Raw genomic sequence first — 7,695 nt, forward strand, 5'->3', positions numbered from 1 at the left:
GTTCCACCTCGAGACGGCGGCGCTCCATCCCGAAAGTTCTCTCCCTCTTTTTTCTAGGTTAAAGTGACCTATATACCAGAAGATGGGCACCAGAGGTGGGCTGGGCTGAGTACAACCCACCAGGGCGCGCCTGGGGGGCCTGGCGTGCCCTGTTGTCTTGTGCTCACTGATACGTCTCCAACGTATCTATAATTTTTGATTGCTCCATGCTATATTATCTACTGTTTTGGACATTATTGGGCTTTATTATCCACTTTTATATTATTTTTGGGACTAACCTATTAACCGGAGGCCCATCCCAGAATTGCTGTTTTTTGCCTGTTTTAGGGTTTCGAAGAAAAGGAATATCAAACGGAGTCCAAATGGAATGAAACCTTCGGGAACGTGATTTTCTCAACGAATAAGACCAGAGAGACTTGGACCCTACGTCAAGAAAGGAAACAGGAGGCCACGAGGTAGGGGGGCGCGCCCACCCCCACCAGGCGCGCCCTCCACCCTCATGGGCCCCCTGTTGCTCCACCGACGTACTCCTTCCTTCTATATATATCCACGTACCCCCAAACGATCAGAAACAGAGCTAAAACCCTAATTCCACCGCCGTAACTTTCTGTATCCACGAGATCCCATCTTGCGGCCTGTTCCGGAGCTCCGCCGGAGGGGGCATCGATCATGGAGGGCTTCTACATCAACACCATAGCCCCTCCGATGAAGTGTGAGTAGTTCACCTCAGACCTACGGGTCCATAGTTAGTAGCTAGATGGCTTATTCTCTCTTTTTGGATCTCAATACAATGTTCTCCCCCTCTCTTATGGAGATCTATTCGATGTAATCTTCTTTTTGTGGTGTGTTTGTTGAGATCGATGAATTGTGGGTTTATGATCAAGTCTATGTATGAATAATATTTGAATCTTCTCTGAATTCTTTTATGTATGATTGGTTATCTTTGCAAGTCTCTTCGAATTATCAGTTTGGTTTGGCCTACTAGATTGATCTTTCTTGCAATGGGAGAAGTGCTTAGCTTTGGGTTCAATCTTGCGGTGTCCTTTCCCGGTGACAGTAAGGGCAGCAAGGCACGTATTGTATTGTTGCCATTGAGGATAACAAGATGGAGTTTTCTTCATATTGCATGAGTCTATCCCTCTACATCATGTCATCTTGCTTAAGGCGTTACTCTGTTTTTAACTTAATACTCTAGATGCATGCTGGATAGCGGTCGATGAGTGGAGTAATAGTAGTAGATGCAGGCAGGAGTCGGTCTACTTGTCTCGGACGTGATGCCTATATACATGATCATACCTAGATATTCTCATAACTATGCTCAATTCTGTCAATTGCTCAACAGTAATTTGTTCACCCACCGTAGAATACTTATGCTCTCAAGAGAAGCCACTAGTGAAACCTATGGCCCCTGGGTCTATCTTTATCATATTAATCTCCTACTACTTAGTTATTTCCTTTGCTATTTACTTTGCCTTTATTTTACTTTGCATCTTTTATCATAAAATACCAAAAATATTATCTTATCATATCTATCAGATCTCACTCTCGTAAGTGGCCCTATAGGGATTGACAACCCCTATTTGCGTTGGTTGCGAGGATTTATTTGTTTTGTGCAGGTGCGAGGGACTCACGCGTAGCCTCCTACTGGATTGATACCTTGGTTCTCAAAAACTGAGGGAAATACTTACGTTACTTTGGTGCATCATCCCTTCCTCTTCGGGGAAAACCAACGCAGTGCTCAAGAGGTAGCAAGAAAGATTTCTGGCGCTGTTGCCGGGGAGGTCTACACAAAAGTCAACATACCAAGTACCCATCACATACCCTTATCTCCCACATTACATTATTTGCCATTTGCCTCTCATTTTCCTCTCCCCCACTTCACCCTTGCCGTTTTATTCGCCCTCTCTCTCTATCCTCCCTCTCTATTTGCCTCTTTTTGTTAGCTTGCTTTCTGTTTGCTTGTGTGTTAGTCTGTTTGCTTGTCGTTATGGCTAGTCCCTTATCTTCTCCGTTGACTCCTAAGTTCGAAATCTTTCACTTTAAACAGAGACTAGGAGAAAACTTAAAAGATGCCTGGTTGAGAATAATGGAGTCTTATCGTAATTGTACCTCTGAAATAAACCTGAGAATTTTGCTTCACAATTTTTATGTTGGATTAAATATGTCTCATAGACAACTCTTGGATTGCGTCGCCAAAGGCAATTTTATTGAAATCGATCCCCATATTGCACTTGAAATTATAGAAGGTATAGTGGGAACACTACCTCAACAAAAGGGGCCTCATCCTACTCAGGAAGAGATACAAGTTTTTGAAAAAAATTGTGAAGTTACTAAAATCTTGCAGAAATCTCTTGAACCTCTTAAGAACATTAGTGGAAATGTTCACCGTATGAATATGTTGATTACCCTTTGCAATAAGAGGTTGGATTCATTAGATCTAAAAATTTCAGAATATGAAGGGAAACGTAAAGAACCTCCCGGATTCGAGATTGATTCTGCTAAAAAGTTGAAAACCAAAGATGGCAATACCTAGATCTATTCTTGCTTGTTATGCCTAGCTAGGGGCGTTAAACGATAGCGCTTGTTGGGAGGCAACCCAATTTTATTTTCATTCCTTGCTTTTTGCTCCTGTTTAGTAATAAATAATTTATCTAGCCTCTGTTTTGGTTGTGTTTTTTGTGTTTAATTAGTGTTTGTGCCAAGTAGAACCGTTGGGAAGACTTGGGGAAAGTCTTGTTGAACTTGCTGTAAAAAACAGAAACTTTAGCGCTCACGAGAACTGCTGTCATTTTTATTTGGAAAGTGATATTTAGTTAATTCTTTTTGCAGATGATTAATAGATAAATTCCTCACGTATAGAAATTTATTTTAGAATTGTTGGGGTTCCAGATCTTGCGGTAGCTACATATTACTACAGACCGTTATGTTTTTAACAGATTCTGTTTTTCGTGTGTTGTTTGCTTATTTTGATGAACCTATGGCTAGTAAAATAGTTTATAAACCATAGAGAAGTTGGAATACAGTAGGTTTAACACCAATATAAATAAATAATGAGTTCATTACAGTACCTTGAAGTGATCTTTTGTTTTCTTTCGCTAACGGAGCTCACGAGATTTTCTACTTTAAGTTTTGTGTTGTGAAGCTTTCAAGTTTTGGGTAAAGATTTGATGGATTATGGAACAAGGAGTGGCAAGAGCCTAATCTTTGGGATTCCCATGGCACCCCCAAGATAATCTAAGGACACCTAAAAGCCAAAGCTTGGGGACGCCCCGGAAGGCATCCCCTTTTTCGTCTACTTCTATCGGTAACTTTACTTGGTGCTATATTTTTATTCGCCACATGATATGTGTTTTGCTTGGAGCGTCTTGTATGATTTGAGTCTTTGCTTGTTAGTTTAATACAATAATCCTTGCTGTACACACCTTTTGAGAGAGACATACATGATTTGGAATTTGTTAGAATACTCTATGTGCTTCGCTTATATCTTTTGAGTTATATAGTTTTGCTCTAGTACTTCACTTATATCTTTTAGAGGACGGTGGTGGATTTGTTTTATAGAAACTATTGATCTCTCATGCCTCACTTAGATTATTTTGAGAGTCTTAATAGCATGGTAATTTGCTTAAAATCCTAATATGCTAGGTATTCAAAGTTAGTAAAATTTTCTTAAGAGTGTTTTGAATACTAAGAGAAGTTTGATGCTTGATGATTGTTTTGAGATATGGAGGTAATAATATCAAAGTCATGCTAGTTGAGTAGTTGTGAAATTGAGAAATACTTTTGTTGAAGTTTGCAAGTCCCGTAGCATGCACGTATGGTAAACGTTATGCAACAAATTTGAAACATGAGGTGTTATTTGATTGTCTTCCTTATGAGTGGCGGTCGGGGACGAGCGATGGTCTTTTCCTACCAATCTATCCCCCTAGGAGCATGCGCGTAGTACCGAGGTTTTTGATGACTTGTAGATTTTTGCAATAAGTATGTGAGTTCTTTATGACTAATGTTGAGTCCATGGATTTATACGCACTCTCACCCTTCCATCCTTGCTAGTCTCTTCGGTACCGTGCATTGCCCTTTCTCACATTGAGAGTTGGCACAAACTTCGCCGGTGCATCCAAACCCCGTGATACGATACGCTCTTTCACACATAAAACTCCTTATATCTTCCTCAAAACAGCCACCATACCTACCTATTATGGCATTTCCATAGCCATTCCGAGATATATTGCCATGCAACTTTCCATCATTCCATTCATCATGACACAATCATCATTGTCATATTGCTTAGCATGATCATGTAGTTGACATAGTATTTGTGGCAAAGCCATCGTTCATAATTCTTTCATACATGTCACTCTTGGTCCATTGCATATCCCGGTACACCGTCGGAGGCATTCATATAGAGTCATCTTTTGTTCTAGTATTGAGTTGTAATCATTGAGTTGTAAATAAATAGAAGTGTGATGATCATCATCTTCTAGAGCATTGTCCCAAGTGAGGAATTATATATAAAAAAGAGAAAGGCCATATAAAAAAAGAAAGGCCATACAAAAAATGAGAGAAAAAGAGAGAAGGGACAATGTTACTATCCTTTGCCACACTTGTGCTTCAAAGTAGCACCATAATCTTCATGTTAGAGAGTCTCCTGTTTTGTCACTTTCATATATTAGTGGGAATTTTTCATTATAGAACTTGGCTTGTATATTCCAACAATGTGCCTCCTCAAGTGCCCTAGGTCTTCGTGAGCAAGCAAGTTGGATGCACACCCACTAGTTTCTTTTGTTGAGCTTTCATACATTTATAGCTCTAGTGCATCCGTTGCATGGCAATCCCTACTCCTTGCATTAACATCAATCGGTGGGCATCTCCATATCCCAATGATTAGCCTCGTTGATGTGAGACTTTCTCCTTTTTTGTCTTCTCCACATAACCCCCCTCATTATATTGTATTCCACCCATAGTGCTATGTCCATGGCTCACGCTCATATATTGCGTGAAAGTTTATAGGTTTGAGATTACTAAAGTATGAAACAATTGCTTGGCTTGTCATCGGGGTTGTGCATGATGAGAGCATTCTTGTGTGATGAAAATGAAACATGACTAAACCATATGATTTTGTAGGGATGAACTTTCTTTGGCCATGTTATTTTGAGAAGACATAATTGCTTAGTTAGTATGCTTGAAGTATTATTATTTTTATGTCAATATGAACTTTTGTCTTGAATCTTTCGGATCTGAATATTCATACCACAATTAAGAAGAATTACATTAAAATTATGCCAAGTAGCACTCCACATCAAAAATTCTGTTTTTATCATTTACCTACTCGAGGACGAGCAGGAATTGGGGATGCTTGATACGTCTCCAAGGTATCTATAATTTTTGATTGCTCCATGCTATATTATCTACTGTTTTGGACATTATTGGGCTTTATTATCCACTTTTATATTATTTTTGGGACTAACCTATTAACCGGAGGCCCAGCCCAGAATTGCTGTTTTTTTTGCCTGTTTTAGGGTTTCGAAGAAAATGAATATCAAACGGAGTCCAAACGGAATGAAACCTTCGGGAACATGATTTTCTCAATGAATAAGACCAAAGAGACTTGGACCCTATGTCAAGAAAGGAAACAGGAGGCCATGAGGTAGGGGGGCGCGCCCACCCCCACCAGGCGCGCCCTCCACCCTCGTGGGCCCCCTGTTGCATCACCGACGTACTCCTTCCTCCTATATATATCCACGTACCCCCAAACGATCAGAAACGGAGCCAAAACCCTAATTCCACCGCCGTAACTTTCTGTATCCACGAGATCCCATCTTGGGGCCTGTTCCGGAGTTCCGCCGGAGGGGGCATCGATCACGGAGGGCTTCTACATCAACACCATAGCCCCTTCGATGAAGTGTGAGTAGTTCACCTCAGACCTACGGGTCCATAGTTAGTAGCTAGATGGTTTCTTCTCTCTTTTTGGATCTCAATACAATGTTCTCCCCCTCTCTTGTGGAGATCTAGTCGATGTAATCTTCTTTTTTGCGGTGTGTTTGTTGAGATCGATGAATTGTGGGTTTATGATCAAGTCTATGTATGAATAATATTTGAATCTTCTCTGAATTATTTTATGTATGATTGGTTATCTTTGCAAGTCTCTTTGAATTACTAGTTTGGTTTGGCCTACTAGATTGATCTTTCTTGCAATGGGAGAAGTGCTTAGCTTTGGGTTCAATCTTGCGGTGCCCTTTCCCGGTGATAGTAAGGGCAGCAAGGCACGTATTGTATTGTTGCCATCGAGGATAAAAGATGGGGTTTTCTTCATATTGCATGAGTCTATCCCTCTACATTATGTCATCTTGCTTAAGGCGTTACTCTGTTTTTAACTTAATACTCTAGATGCATGCTGGATAGCAGTCGATGAGTGGAGTAATAGTAGTAGATGCAGGCAGGAGTCGGTCTACTTGTCTCGGACGTGATGCCTATATACATGATCATACCTAGATATTCTCATAACTATGCTCAATTCTATCAATTGCTCAACAGTAATTTGTTCACCCACCGTAGAATACTTATGCTCTTGAGAGAAGCCACTAGTGAAACCTATGGCCCCCGGGTCTATCTTTATCATATTAATCTCCTACTACTTAGTTATTTCCTTTGCTATTTACTTTGCCTTTATTTTGCTTTGCATCTTTTATCATAAAAATACCAAAAATATTATCTTATCATATCTATCAGATCTCACTCTCGTAAGTGGCCCTATAGGGGTTGACAACCCCTATTTGCGTTGGTTGCGAGGATTTATTTGTTTTGTGCAGGTGCGAGGGACTCGCGCGTAGCCTCCTACTGGATTGATACCTTGGTTCTCAAAAACTGAGGGAAATACTTACGCTACTTTGCTGCATCATCCCTTCCTCTTCGGGGAAAACCAACGCAGTGCTCAAAAGGTAGCACTCACCAGGTGGCCCCCTCCGGTAGTTATTTGCTCCAGTATTTTTCATATATTCCAAAATAGTTCTTCGTAAAGTTTCAGCTCATTTGGAGATGTGCAGAATAGGTGACTTTGACGTATAGGTTTTCAGGTTCAGAATTCCAGCTGCAGGCATTCTCCCTATTTGTGTAAACCTTGCATATTATGAGAGAAAATGCATTAGAATTACTTCATAAAGCATTATTATGCATAAAAACATTATAAATAACAGTAGGAAATCATGATGCAAGATGGACGTATCGTACATCAAAAGTGCGCCTTCATCCGGATCCAATATGCATCTCTACTTTGGTCCCCTCCAACGTTGGCATCCATAGACACTTGCAACCATGTATTGCATAGCAAGATGTCTTCCTTCATGGTGTAGTTGCCCGCTCTTCCTTTCGGTGCATCGACGATACCCTCACCATCCTCGTCCACCTCAAACTCATGATCATCTAAATGCACTTCATTGTTTGAGACTGATGAGAATTGTTGGAGTCAACACCCATAGTTGACATATATGTCTCATCATTGAAACTACAAAGTATGTACAAGAAAACTAAGCTATCCATATGTATCCATTCATGTAAAAAACAACAACGAAAAAATGGGGCGAAATCATACCTTGTGGGCATTTCATCAAACACTTTGTGTGCATCGGCCGCCGTCGCAACAAGCGAGCACGGCGGTGCTTCGGTCGGCGCCGCATCTGTTGGAAATATGCCCTAGAGGCA

The sequence above is a fragment of the Triticum urartu genome, chromosome 5 (genome assembly GCF_003073215.2).
Source record: "Triticum urartu cultivar G1812 chromosome 5, Tu2.1, whole genome shotgun sequence".
Lineage (NCBI taxonomy): Eukaryota > Viridiplantae > Streptophyta > Magnoliopsida > Poales > Poaceae > Triticum > Triticum urartu.